Below are 14,022 nucleotides of genomic sequence, written 5' to 3' on the forward strand. Positions count from 1 at the left end.
TCGTTTTTTTGGAATTTGTCAAAATTAGACCTTTGATTGACGTTTTCTCAAAAAAGAAATTGAAAAGCCATCATATGTATCTCAAAGAGGACTGTCATTCTTCAGTTTTTGTAATTTGGAAAAAAGTGTTAAACTTTTCGCCCACATTTAAGCTCATACTACCGAACCGATTTTAAAAATTCAAAAACTGTTCGAAAGATGATAGTTGGTAATGATACTGATTAGTTTTAGGTAAAAATCTACCGGGCCGTTTTCTTGTAATTCGTTGTCGAAAAAAACATTGTGCCGATTTTTATGAAACTTTATTAAAAACGACGGTACCACTGCCATTTCGGCGAGCCGCGTCAAATTGGAGGTGCTCCGCGGCATGCAAAATAACTACATTCTTTCATTTAAGATTTTTTTTCATTCGAATTTTTAATAGTATATTTAAAATAACATTTTTAAGTGCCCATCGTAGCGGATTTAAAAAATATCGATTTTTGTTCCTTTGGCGAGCACTTCATTCAAAATCGTTGAATTTCAACGAAAAAAACGGATAGTAATTTGTTAATAATTGATGAACAAATTAACATATCGAAAAACCGCTACGATGGGCCCTTAAAATTTTTAAATATACTGTAAAAAACTCGTTTGAAAAAAGTTCAAATTGTTGTAGTTATTTTGTGTGCCGCGTTGCAAAATTGTGTTTCGAGAAAAACGCGTTTAAAGTTTTGAAATAAATTATAGATAAGAAAAAATAGAAAAAACATCAGTTTAATATTTTTTACTATTAATCTGATATTCCAGCAACATACAGATGCCTTTTTATTTTTATAATTTATTTTTTATTTTCTTCCCTTGATGATTTTATATCGGCGCTTATTTTCAAGGGTAAACATTATTATTCTCTAAATGGAGTAGGTACACGGATAGTAATTTGTTAATAATTGATGAACAAATTAACATATCGAAAAACCGCTACAATGGGCCCTTAAAATTTTTAAATTTACTGTAAAAAATTCGTTTGAAAAAAGTTCAAATTGTTGTAGTTATGTGTGCCGCGTTGCAAAATCGTGTTTCGAGAAAAACGCGTTTAAAGTTTTGAAATAAATTATAGATAAGAAAAAATAGAAAAAACATCAGTTTAATATTTTTTACTATTAATCTGATATTCCAGCAACATACAGATGCCTTTTTATTTTTATAATTTATTTTTTATTTTCTTCCCTTGATGATTTTATATCGGAGCGTCCTACTTTTGGCACATCCGTCAAAGATATAAGGCATGCTTAAGACGTTTATAATCGGCTTTAAGACAAAAATTACATGTTTAGATGCCAATATTAATCTCCAAAACTATTTTCATTTATAAAATATTGCTTAGGCCATCGTTGAAATTAGGGAATGCAATACCGGTTTACCGGTATACCGAATTACCGGTAAACCGCTTAATTTTTCGACGGTAATTTTACCGGTAAATAACTTGAAAATACCGGTATTTTCGATATTTTTACATGGCGCTTGTGGATACATGTTACATATGTACATGTTTTAAATCCCATGATCGCTGACAAGAAATATCACTTCACGCTGTTGTGTTATATAAACATGTGTCAAAATATTATCTCGAATCGTCATTAAATTGAATATTTATTACTTTTCAAAGGGCTTCATATCGTATTTCAATAAATAGAACGGACTAATCAATAATGATGTTATTTTATCTTATATAAAAATATAACGGATTTTTAAAGTGACATGGGCTTACTAGTGGGTAATACATACTAACTTAATACATGCTAATCATAATTATCGAAAGTATTTTTATCAAAAAACAGATTGTAATTTAATCCTGAAAATTTAAAAAAAAATTAAATATATTTCACGTACAAAGTGTCGCATTTTGAGAATAGTATAGGATCATTATATTGTTTTAAATAAAGTTTCGTATATTGATTTAGTATCAAAATAACTTGTGTAAAATATTGATTATGATAAAAAGTACTCAATAGTCAATATTGAGTAGTATTAATACTTTTGTTACTGTTATTTTAGCAACGATTATTTTTTCAGCACTCGATATCGATAATTTGTCTGGACTCTTCTAGCACTAGTTATATAGTAACTCGGAGAAACATTATTGTTTTAGTGTATTTACTTATTTAAATTTATTCTTTAGGCATTAATTCGGGGAATTATTTCTTTGTGGAAGTTACTAGAGTGCCAATTGAAATATCGTCTAATACAACTCCACAGACATTTGTTCATTGCAAAGTGTTTTGTCAATACGTAGATACAAATTGAGATCGAAAGTTGTTTAGTTATATTAATTTAGTGAAATAATTGTTTTAGAATAGAAATTAGTAGTTCAGTGCAAAGTTATTTTTCAACGCGTAGATACAATTTTGTAGTGAAGTTTGATAACTTTGTGCTTGTGCGAAATTATAAATTGACTAAATTAATTATTTGAGAATATATTATTTTATTTAATATATTATTTAATTCAGTGCGGAGTGTTTTTCCAATAAGTGAAGTTTTAAGTAATTTTAGGAAAGTTTGTTTACTTCGTGCTTGTGGAAAATTATTAATTTTAAAACAATTGTTTTTTAATCAAAAGTATGAATTCAGAAACCAATATATTTCAAGAACATAAGAAAGGAAACGAGGTGAATTCTGTGTGGCATTATTATTTAGTTGCCAAACAAGGACAAGTAGCAAAATGTGTTAGGGGGGTACATCTAAAACTTGCATATGAACATTTATTAACAATACCGCCAACAAGCGTGGAGTCGGAAAGAGCTTTTTCAGCTACTCAACATATAAATACCAAAATAAGATCGAGATTAGACGACGGTACGTTCGATCAGATTTGTTTTTTTAAAATCTTATTTTAGTTCGCATAAGTAATTATAATAAACTATTTTTATTCATGTAATTATATTTTATTAATTCTTATATTATTTTGTTACATTATTATTAAAAATAAATGATTTGTTGTTCAATTGTTCTTTTATTCTTTGGTTTTTATTATTATTATTTTTTATCTTTATTAGGTCTGTTTTTTATATTTGTATAAGTAACTTTCAATTTTGTTTACATTTTTTAAAAATAATCTTATTACCGGTAATTTACCGGTTTACCGGTTTTAAAAGTCGAAAATATCGAAATACCGGTAATTAAAATTTTTGATCGGTATTGCATTCCCTAGTTGAAATTATCCCCAGCAATATCAGCCGCAATATAGTCAACCCTTATATGTGTTGACTCTGCACTGATCATCTATTGGTTAAAAATGCTTTTACAGTTAATTTATGCAATATAAATATTTAATAATAACATATATTAGTATATTTAAGAAGATACGCGATGCCATTTTTCTTTATAATATTTTTTGTTAATGAATTTGAGCGGTGTCGGTTCGGAGCAGCCCGATGCGTATGGGAAAAAGCTCATAATTACAAGTAAAAAAATAAAGTTTTAGGTATGGAATATTTTTCCTCATATTCTAAAATGTTCAACGTATATTTTAAGCCTGAAAAATTTTTTGTTTTTTCGAACAATCTACAGAGGTGTAACCCCTTAATTTAAAAAAAAACATCAAAGTTTGGGAAAATGAGTAGTTCTTTTTACGTTTGTTAAAATTAAAATTAGACTATTTACTTGGTATAACGATAGATACTTGGTCTTAATAAACATACTAAACCATTAAACTCATTAAAGTCCTACGGAAACTGATTCAATTATAAAAATTGTTGATTTTTGAGAATTTGCTTTTAGAAAAAACTCAGAGTTAACGTGTTCGTTCGCTTTCAATTATGTGTAATAAATCCACTCGGAATACTTTAAATCACTCAAAAATTAATTTATTTTTTATTGATTCATCGTTTTTGCTAATATCTTCAAAAATATATCTTTCAACAAAAATCATGAAATGAACAAAATTATATCAATTAAAATCTTATTAAATCGGTGTTTTATAAAGTGTTCTGGAAACAATATTATTCCAGATATGATAATGGGGTTTTATAGTGCTCAAAATAAGTTTTAAAATGAGTACTTCTGTGTGTAAAATGAGTGAGCTATCATGCAAATAAATTCTAGAAAATACCAAAAAAACTCATGATTTCATGAAAAAAAAATCCATTGAAAAAAAAACAACCAATTTCTCATTATTATATCTCTGAAAGACTAAAAGATACGAATAAAGGTATATGGATAAAAATTCAAGACTTTTTTCTGACTAATTATTGCTTTTTATTATTTTTCTGTTTTACAAATGTTGATAGAGTTATGATTGTTTAAAGAGTACGCGGCTGTCCAACCAGAGTGTCTTTCGAGCCCTTTAACCCTTCGCCGTTTTAAAATAAGAGAAGTTATAGTAAAATTTATGATAGAGAAAGTTGTAGCTCATTTAATTTAATTAAAATAGTATATTAAAAGTTCTGATAAAATCAGAATTACAAGAGTTATAACCCAACTGGGGCCGGAGTGCAAATTGTCTTCACTTCTGAACTTAAGATTAAAATTACCCTATTTCCAAAATATCGAGCAAATTGGAGCACAGTAAAAACAATTCACAGGGCACACGCTTTTTTCCTCTCCATTTACTGCAATAATTTTGTTGATCGTAGGTTGAATAGAGCACATTTGAACAGGATTTGACAAATTAATTCACTTCAAATATGAACTTAAGTAATAATGTATATTGAATTATTAATGAGAAAAATGTAATTTAGATATTAAAATTACCAAAAGCCAGTTAAAATAAGGTACGAAATTATAAAAATTATAGAGAATTCAGAATCCGACGATCGTTGGTGGGGCAGTATAATAAATGACTTGTAACGGATAACAAATAATGCTAATTTAATTTCCATATTTTAGATTTTAAATTATAACACACTGATGGTGAGACAAACTTGGTCTCGAAACTTTTGCAAAATTATTATTTAATAAATTAGTGCAAAAAAGAGTGTTTGTTCATATTTCTGAATTAATATATATATATATATATATATATATATATATATATATATATGTATATATATTGCGACGATAATCAATATTATCGTCTTATTCATAATTATTGTCGCCTGTTGGTTATCAACCCCAGGTACACCATCCCTACCCTTAACTATTTATTGGTTCTTGGGGTCCAACAGAGAGATGCTTTGGAGATCCTGGGCAATTAAGAAGTTACAGCCATCTGAGAATAGAATATATAAAATTCTTCTGCACGGGTGTAAATCTTTCACGGATTTTGATAAATCTTCCTGAAGTTTGTGAAATTTTTTTTTGGAATATAAATGATTATAAAAATATAGTAATATTGTAGAAATAAGTAAACAATTGCCAAAAAAATCCCATGTCATTGTTTAACATCAAAAATATTTGAGACATTGTTTAGCATTAAAAACAAATGAGAACTGTCATCTGCCAAAAATTTCAATTTACTTATGAGCCTAAACAGTATTAGAATATAATAAATTCATGACTATGAATAAGAAAAAATGTAATGTCTTTATTATCATTGCGGAAAAGCAGCTGAGATGTGCCAAAAATTAAAAAAAGATACAATATATGTTTGGCAGATGAAATTATATAAGGTTGTCAAATATCTCCCTTCCGCCTTTTTGTCTTTTGAATTTCGCGGCTATGTACAAAGCGCTACAGAGCTCGTATCTGGCAATACTATACATAATTTGAAAGGTCTTGACATAACCTACGAAACGACGCTATGCATGATTAGTTTGGATATTGCGTTCAACAGTTATAGACGTGTAAACATGGAGTTCACTAACGCCGAAATTCGCGCTATTTTAAAGTTTTCCTTCGTTAAAGGCAAATCCGCTAGAGAAACGTTCCGTGAGATTAATGGTGTTTTGGGGGATGGTACTCTATCACTTAGAACCGCGGAGGAATGGTTTCGACGATTCAGAGCCGGTGAAAACGACACCATGGATAAGCCAGCCGGCCGAAGACCTGTGACGACAAATACCGATCAAATCATGGAATACATCGAGTGTATTCGGCATGTGGCATCTCGTGACATCGCCCAGGAGATGGGAGTTAGTCACCAAACCATTTTAAACCATCTGCAGAAGGCTGGATACAAAAAAAAGCTTGATGTTTGGGTGCCGCATGATTTGACGCGAAAAAACCTTCTGGACCGAATCAACGCCTGCGATATGCTGCTGAAACGGAACGAACTCGACCCATTCTTGAAGCGGATGGTGACTGGCGACGAAAATGGATCACATACGACAATATCAAGCGAAAACGGTCGTGGTCGAAGGCCGGTGAATCGTCCAAACAGTGGCCAAGCCGGGATTGACGGCCAGGAAGGTTTTGCTGTGTGTTTGGTGGGATTGGAAGGGAATCATCCACTATGAGCTGCTCCCATATGGCCAGACGCTTAGTTCTACCATCTACTGCGAACAACTGGACCGCTTGAAGCAGGCGATCGACCAGAAGCGTCCAGAATTGGCCAACAGGAAGGGTGTAGTGCTCCACCAGGACAACGCCAGGCCACACACTTCGTTGATGACTCGTCAGAAGCTACGGGAGCTCGGATGGGAGGTTTTATCGCATCCACCATATAGCCCGGACATAGCGCCAAGTGATTACCACCTGTTCCTGTCCATGACGAATGCCCTTGGTGGTGTAAAGTTGAACTGAAAAGAGGCTTGTGAAAAGTGGCTGTCCGAGTTCTTCGCAAATAAGGAGGGGGGCTTCTACGAGGGAGGTATTATGAAGTTGCCGTCTAGATGGAAACAGATTATCGAACAAAACGGCGCATATTTGAACTGAATCCGATCACTGTAACACTTTTTATAAAGCATTGAATAAAGAGCAAAAAAGCGGAAGGGAGATATTTGACAATCTTATATAATTCAGTTTGACATATCAATTTTATAAACGTATGGATGTCGTATTTTGCCTTACTTTACTAAATTATTTCACAATACAAAAAAATAAATTTATTATCAAAAAAATTATTTAGAAGCATCATTGTGTCAAATATTCTTTTGTTTGGCTTCGAATATGAAATATTTAATTAGTTGATCGTAGATTGAATGATACATATACGAACAGGATTTGACAAATTAATTCACTTAAAATATGAAATTAAGTAATAATCAGGGCCGGTCCTACCTTGAATGCGACGCATGCCAAAAATGCGAGCGCACACCTTAAGGGGCGCCAACACAAGATATGAAATTTTAAATATAGTTTTTCTCAAGATCATTGAAAAAAATTTCATATTAAAATAAGAAATGGGAAAGTAGAGATGAATACATTTTATTCGGCCTTTACGATATCAATTGGACAAGCTTTCATTTATTAAGTACAAGTAATAGTAATTCTGAAAGGGCACACTTTGAAAGAGACACTATAATTGTATATCACTTGTGTCAAAATATTGGTGTCCTCCATAAAAAGGCGTTCGGCGGTGAGCACGATTTCGTCGGTTTTAGAGATTATCTAAACTAACAAAAAGGTGAATTCTTTTGAAGAATAGACGAATGCAAAAAAATACAGTAAAATTTTTTTACATCTTATTCCTTCGTTCAATACCTGAAGAATGTATCTAAAAAGATTGTGTTAAAATTTCAGCCCGATTATTCGAGCCATCTCAGAGAAATCTTGCTTATCGACTCTGAAATGACAGTTTTGAGATAAACGCGTTTAAAGATTCAGAAGTATTTTACACATAGGTAAATTTTATTTTTTTAAACTTTTATGGTATCATCGATTCCTTGTGTAAGATCCTTAGCTTCCAGTAAGTCAAGCTGGCGTTGACGTCGAGCCATTCTTTCTTCGCGCGTGCTCCCTAGCACTCTCGCGCCGGAGATCATCACACGCTCTGCGTCCTTTCTGAGCCTAATCATAAGCTGCGGTGCCTAATGAAAGACCTTATGCACTCATAATGTGTAACAATAATGTTGTACCTTCATTACATATTGCAGCTGCAATGTAAGCCGCTATTTCAACAACTGTAGAAACACATGGAACTAGCTATAAGTGGAATTCTGTCTTAAGGCAATTAAGGCATCGTGTCTTAAGGCAAATTGCTGGAACTTCCCGTACCAATCATTATTATTTTTTTAAAAACGGAATGTAAACCAAAATTATACTTATTGTTAAAATCTCTATAAAATATCTGATAATTTGATGTGCATATCATTGCACATCAAATTATCAGATATTTTATAGAGATTTTAACAATAAGTATAATTTTGGTTTACATTCCTATTTTAAGTAGTAAGTAGGAAATAATTTTTTTTCAAAAATGTTAATCGTTTTTAAAAAAATAATAATGATATAAATGATTATTAAAAAAATATAAATGATCATTTTTGACCGCCAAATGGCATTTTTTTACTTTTTTCATTAGATCTCCGAAACCGCTAGACCTGCCTTTATGAAAATTTGATCGGTTCTTCACCTTGTCAATACAAGTAAAATGTTTTTTGAATTATTAAAATCGGACGCTCCGTTCTCTTAAAAACTGAGTTACCGTTTTCGGCACTTTTTGCCCAGTATCTTCGGAGCGGCTAGACCTGACTTCGTCAAAAACTAATCAGCACGTCTCCTTATCAATACGAATCGAATGTTTTTTGAATTATTCAAATCGGTTGATCGGTGTTCCCGAAATCGTCGACGAAAATTTGTATCCGCACATACATACACACACGCACATACACACACACACACATACATCCATTTTTTCTAAGGTATGCCAAAATATTCAGAAACCTTTGAAACGTCGAGAAATGCAAAAATTTTCATTTTCGATTTTTTTGCGATTACTATAACTTGCCCTACGGGAAGTTAATAATTGTTTCTATTATTCCAGAAAGTACTTTTTTATTAATTGTTTTTCCGTCTTTTTCCATTGATTAAGTATTATTTTTGACTAGGTCGCGCAGTCGTGAGCCCATTTTCATTTTCGATTTTTTTGCGATTGCTATAACTTGCCCTACGGGAAGTTAATAATTGTTTCTATTATTCCAGAAAGTACTTTTTTATTAATTGTTTTTCCGTCTTTTTCCATTGATTCAGTATTATTTTTGACTAGGTCGCGCAGTCGTGAGCCCATCCTCTTTTGAATATGCCCGATACATTGATGTGGCCTTACAAATTCAGGTACATCTCCGAAAGTATTCATCGGATTAACTTCTTTCAGAGAATATACTCAAATATATGTACATTCAAAAATTAAACTAGCTGTAAGTGGAATTCTGTCTTAAAGCAATTAAGGCATCGTGCCTTAAGGCAAATTGCTGGAACTTCCCGTACCAAAATTATTATTTTTCAAAAACAAAACATTTTTGAAAAAATTTTACTTAAAAAAAATAAGATTTTGAGAAACTATAAATTGGACAAAAAATTACTTTTTTTGGATTTTTTTTTTTTTTGAGATTTAAATTTTTTTTTTTCTTTATTTTGACATATTTTGAAAGATCTAAACTTTTTTTCAAAGCAATCGTACTGCTTTAACTGCATAAAGACAAAATATCAAAGCGCGTAAGCGCCGCGTCGCTGTCTAACGCGTAAACATTGGTACGGAACCCATAAGAATGTAAACCAAATTTACACTTATTGTTAAAATCTCTAAAAAATATCTGATAATTTGATGTGCATATGTCTAATGATCATTTTTGACCGCCGAATGGCATTTTTTTTTACTTTTTTCATTAGATCTCCGAAACCGCTAGACCTGCCTTCATAAAAATTTGATCGGTTCTTCACCTTGTCAATACAAGTAAAATGTTTTTTGAATTATTAAAATCGGACGCTCCGTTCTCTTAAAAAATGAGTTACCGTTTTTGGCACTTTTTGCCCCGTATCTTCGGAACGGCTGGACCTACCTTTGCCAAAAACTAATCAGCACGTCTCCCGCGGAGAAACTATTTATCCAACTGATTTGTGTCAATTGAAAATAAAACTGTATATACCCATTAAACTTTCAACAAAAGACATGTTGAGCTGCTTGGCGTTGAAGTGAACTATTTGGAGATTAGAATGAATATTTTGCTGACCTGGCCACCAGACGGAATAGAAAAATAATAAATAAAGGTTGAGAGACAGACCTTTGCTACTTTCTTCTCGAGAGCGTTGTAGATTCAGATTTAAATTACTTAAAATTTACAAAAACATTTACATTTGGCAACAAGGAATTGTGCTGAAAGAAGTCAAAACCAATCATATCTTGACAAACAATACGCACGGTCACAATACGAGAAAAAATCCAGTTGTATTTTCACGAATCGAGCTGAAATCTTCACAAATGACTACATTGAGAATAATTCATATTATTCTATAAACAAATTTTTATGAAAATTATAAATATTTATATGTATGTGATATTTCTATTATACTCCATACTATAATTGATTACTACATTATATCATTTTGCATTTGATTTGCTATTAGATAGAGTCAGAACCAATAATTCATTCATTATTAAATTAATGGCCTAATTCTGCCGTGAAATAGACCAATGTTATGACAAGCCTATGTTAGGTTGAGCAACGTTCATATAAAATCGTATTAAAAACTAACAAATGCTAAGTGGTTGCTGTGCAGTCAGGCGTATTAGATAAAAACCTAACCTAAAAAAGCTCACTAACGTCAAAAATGTTATCATAACTGGATCTTTGTGGTATGGTTCAGTGGCGCAGTGCTATCACTTTTTTTAAACCGGAATGCTAAAATTAGAAGACCGATTTAAAGGTCGGTTCAAATTTCATTTTAACAGAATGGGAAAATGTTTCGGACACCAGTCTACAGATCGAAAAAATAAGCCCGTTCGATCCGGTTTGGGTTCGTTCAAACCTTTTGTTTATAATAATACGTATAAAATTCGTCAAAAATTAGAAAAAACATCAACAGTTTTTAAAAAAAATTCCAATACGTCTGTCAATCCTTCTTATCGAAAATCTTCTTCAGTTTCCGGCCCAAAAAGAAGTACCGGAACGACGTTCCGCGCGTTCCGAGGCGACAACACCACAGGTGTGGTTTAATAACATACGAGTGAAGTAGCATTTAATGTGTAAAAGACTGCACAGCAAATACATAATATTTTGACAGTTTTTAGTACCATTATATATAAACGTGCAAGCGTAGCGCTCCATAACGTAGCCTTGCCAAACTTTGATCTATTATACGACAGAATCGCCCTCTAAATTAAAGTGAATTTTCAATATAGATTTTTCATCATTTTATCATTTTAATTGTCCATCAATAGACTAATAATTGAATCATGTTTTGGAAATAAATTAACCTTTGTGTTTAATTTATAGTTATAGTTACCTTCATTCCATATCCAGTTTCCCATAATATTTCTGGTGCAACATAGTTTGGTGTTCCACCATACAGTATATAGAAGTCCTGTAACTTCACATGCTAAACCAAAATCACCTAATTTAAGTGTGGAATTTCAATCACCCCTAATATCAACCTAAAATGAAATGACATTGAATGTTAGGAAATTATAAATCAAAATTATAAATGCACGCGCACACATAAATGTATATATATATGTGTGCATTTATATATAATACATATAAACACATACGATATATTTATATAAATATATATATATATATATATATATATATATCCATTAATTAAAACTATTTTATTGAAGTAAAATCAATTTGGAAGCATTTGAGCCCTTAGGAGCGAGGAAATTCGAAAATGTCCATAATAAGAACCACCCTAATATATATATATTTGCTCGGTATGGGCGTGTTTCTCTCTTCACAATGTTGCATTTCATAACTTTTAGTCAAATTAGTTTTCAAATCTTTTAGTTACTCATAATTTTTTCTAAAAAAATGTTTTTCTCTAATATGTTATTAAGTTTAATTTTTTAAAATAAATTTTTGTTGAGTGTTTTTGTCCTGGTGTGTATAATGTTTCTCTATGTTATAATTAATCTATATTGGTGTTTATATTAGTTAATGAAATTTTCAATTTGTTGTAGTTGCTGAATGATGACACGCATCTTGTGTCGAAACGTATAAATAAAAGTTTTTATACTTTATACCTTTTTTATTTCGACGAATGGGCTGCTAGTTACTTTGAAATATGTTTTCAACGTCGAAAAAACTATCAAGATATATATTTATATATATATATATTATATATATTATATATATAGATATGATATATTTAATTTGGGTTTCACTCAGCTGAACTATGCCCTCCTGGCCAAATCCACATTTGTTTATGTATTTATCCTTTCATCCAACCTCTCTTATACCCCTTTACCTCTTCTTCTTTCGCTAATACACTCCTTCACTATGGCATTTACTCCTGTCTTTAACTGTTTTTTCTTCATAATTGATCGCTCTCTTTAGCTAATCTCAGATGTAATTTATCTCGTTTCACCTCTTCATAGAGTACATAATCTGGAGTACAGGACTCCAGACCAAGTATCCATTTCAGTATTTTTTCCTGTACTCTTTCTAGTTCTGCGATCTCCCTCCAACCCCAAATCTCTGCGCCGTAAGCACACTCTAAACTCCGACTACAAACTGTCAAACATCTTAATTCTCCTGCTGAAGTTATTGTGGAATAACTTCTCGCCGAGGCTCCACGTACTTCTCATTGCAGTGTTTGCTTTTTTTGCTAGATTTTTTATATGTTCTTTCATTTTGCCACTTTTAGTAAAGTGGTACCCCAGATAAGTAAACTCTTTGACTTCCTCTATACTGACCCCTTTCCATAGCCAGTTTGTACTCTTTTTTCTCCCTCCCCCTTTTTTAAAAAGCATTACCTTTGACTGGAAAAACTGGAAAGATCTAGATACAATAGAAAGTATAGAGAAATAATGACAAGTGGACTTCCGCAGTATCTAAGAGGCTGGAGCAATGGCTGCGATCAGAAGGTAATTGCGCGTATAGATGTGGCACCATGGAGAAAAACAACAAACACTGGCTGAACCCTGAAGAACAAAGGTGTGAGTTGTGCGAGAAGGAGGAGGACACGGTTGAGCACTGGAAGGAAAGATGCGCGATGTTAGAGAGAACAAACATTTCTATAGAAGACGTTCTCTGTGGCAAAAATGATAAGGAAAGTCTGGGCTGGTTGAAAACATCAACCGCATGAAGAAAGCAAAGAAAAAGTTAGTACTTGGCAACCAGTCCAGAACGTTATAGTTATTAGAAACCACTGATTAGACTTTCTGTTTATTTTTTATTTTTTGTATATAAAGTAGATTTAAGGTATTATTGGTATAATGATGTATTTCTAGGCCATTAGGCTGAAATAAAATAAATATAATATATAATATATTAATTTGGAAATATAAACAAACAACACTCTTTTTTGCACTAATTTATTAAATATTAATTTTCACAAACGTTTCGAGACTAGGTTTGTTTCATCATCCGTGTGTTATAATTTAAAGTTTAAAATATGGAAACCTAAATTAGCATTATGTGTTATTCGTTACAAGTCGTTCGATATACTGTCTTCTGTCCCACCAACGATCGTCGGTGTCGGAATTCTCTATTCAATTTCAAGTAGTTAGTCACGCAATATCAGATAGGAAAGGAAGGATTAGGGTCCAGTTGAAAAATAGATGTCGGAGGAGAAAAAATATTGTATGAAATAAGACGGTTTGTTTATAAAATTTGTTTTAAATTATTATATTAAAAATATGCCCAATATAAGATGAATCGCAGTTCAAACAATTTATTTTGTAAACAACATCTTTTCTTTTTTTTGGTAGGTATATTGTCTTTAATGTTTATGTATATGTTGTAGTAATGGTGACACGGATATGTTAATTTTGTGTTTATTAAAAAGTCTTTTAGATAAAAGGTGTAAATCTTTGTCTATATATGGAAAATTCACAAAACATTTATTTTCTGATACAGACAAGTTACTTGGGCAATGTGTGGTTATTATTTTGTTTGTCTAATAAAAATTTAATTCTATTTTTAATTATTGGATTGATTTATTTTGTAAGGGAAACTATTCATGGTAATGTGTTAGTGACTAGTTTGATATTGTGATTGTGAA

General features: G+C 31.6%; 1 pseudogene; it reads right to left on the reverse strand.

Moving 5' to 3' along the window:
- The window catches only part of LOC113380209, a 20,141-nt pseudogene extending 7,807 nt beyond the window's left edge, over positions 1–12,334 (reverse strand).
- Positions 12,335–14,022: the final 1,688 nt, after the last annotated feature.

The sequence above is a fragment of the Ctenocephalides felis genome, unplaced genomic scaffold (assembly GCF_003426905.1).
Source record: "Ctenocephalides felis isolate EL2017-DRISC unplaced genomic scaffold, ASM342690v1 CF-g0.4_SCAFFOLD_01939, whole genome shotgun sequence".
NCBI lineage: Eukaryota > Metazoa > Arthropoda > Insecta > Siphonaptera > Pulicidae > Ctenocephalides > Ctenocephalides felis.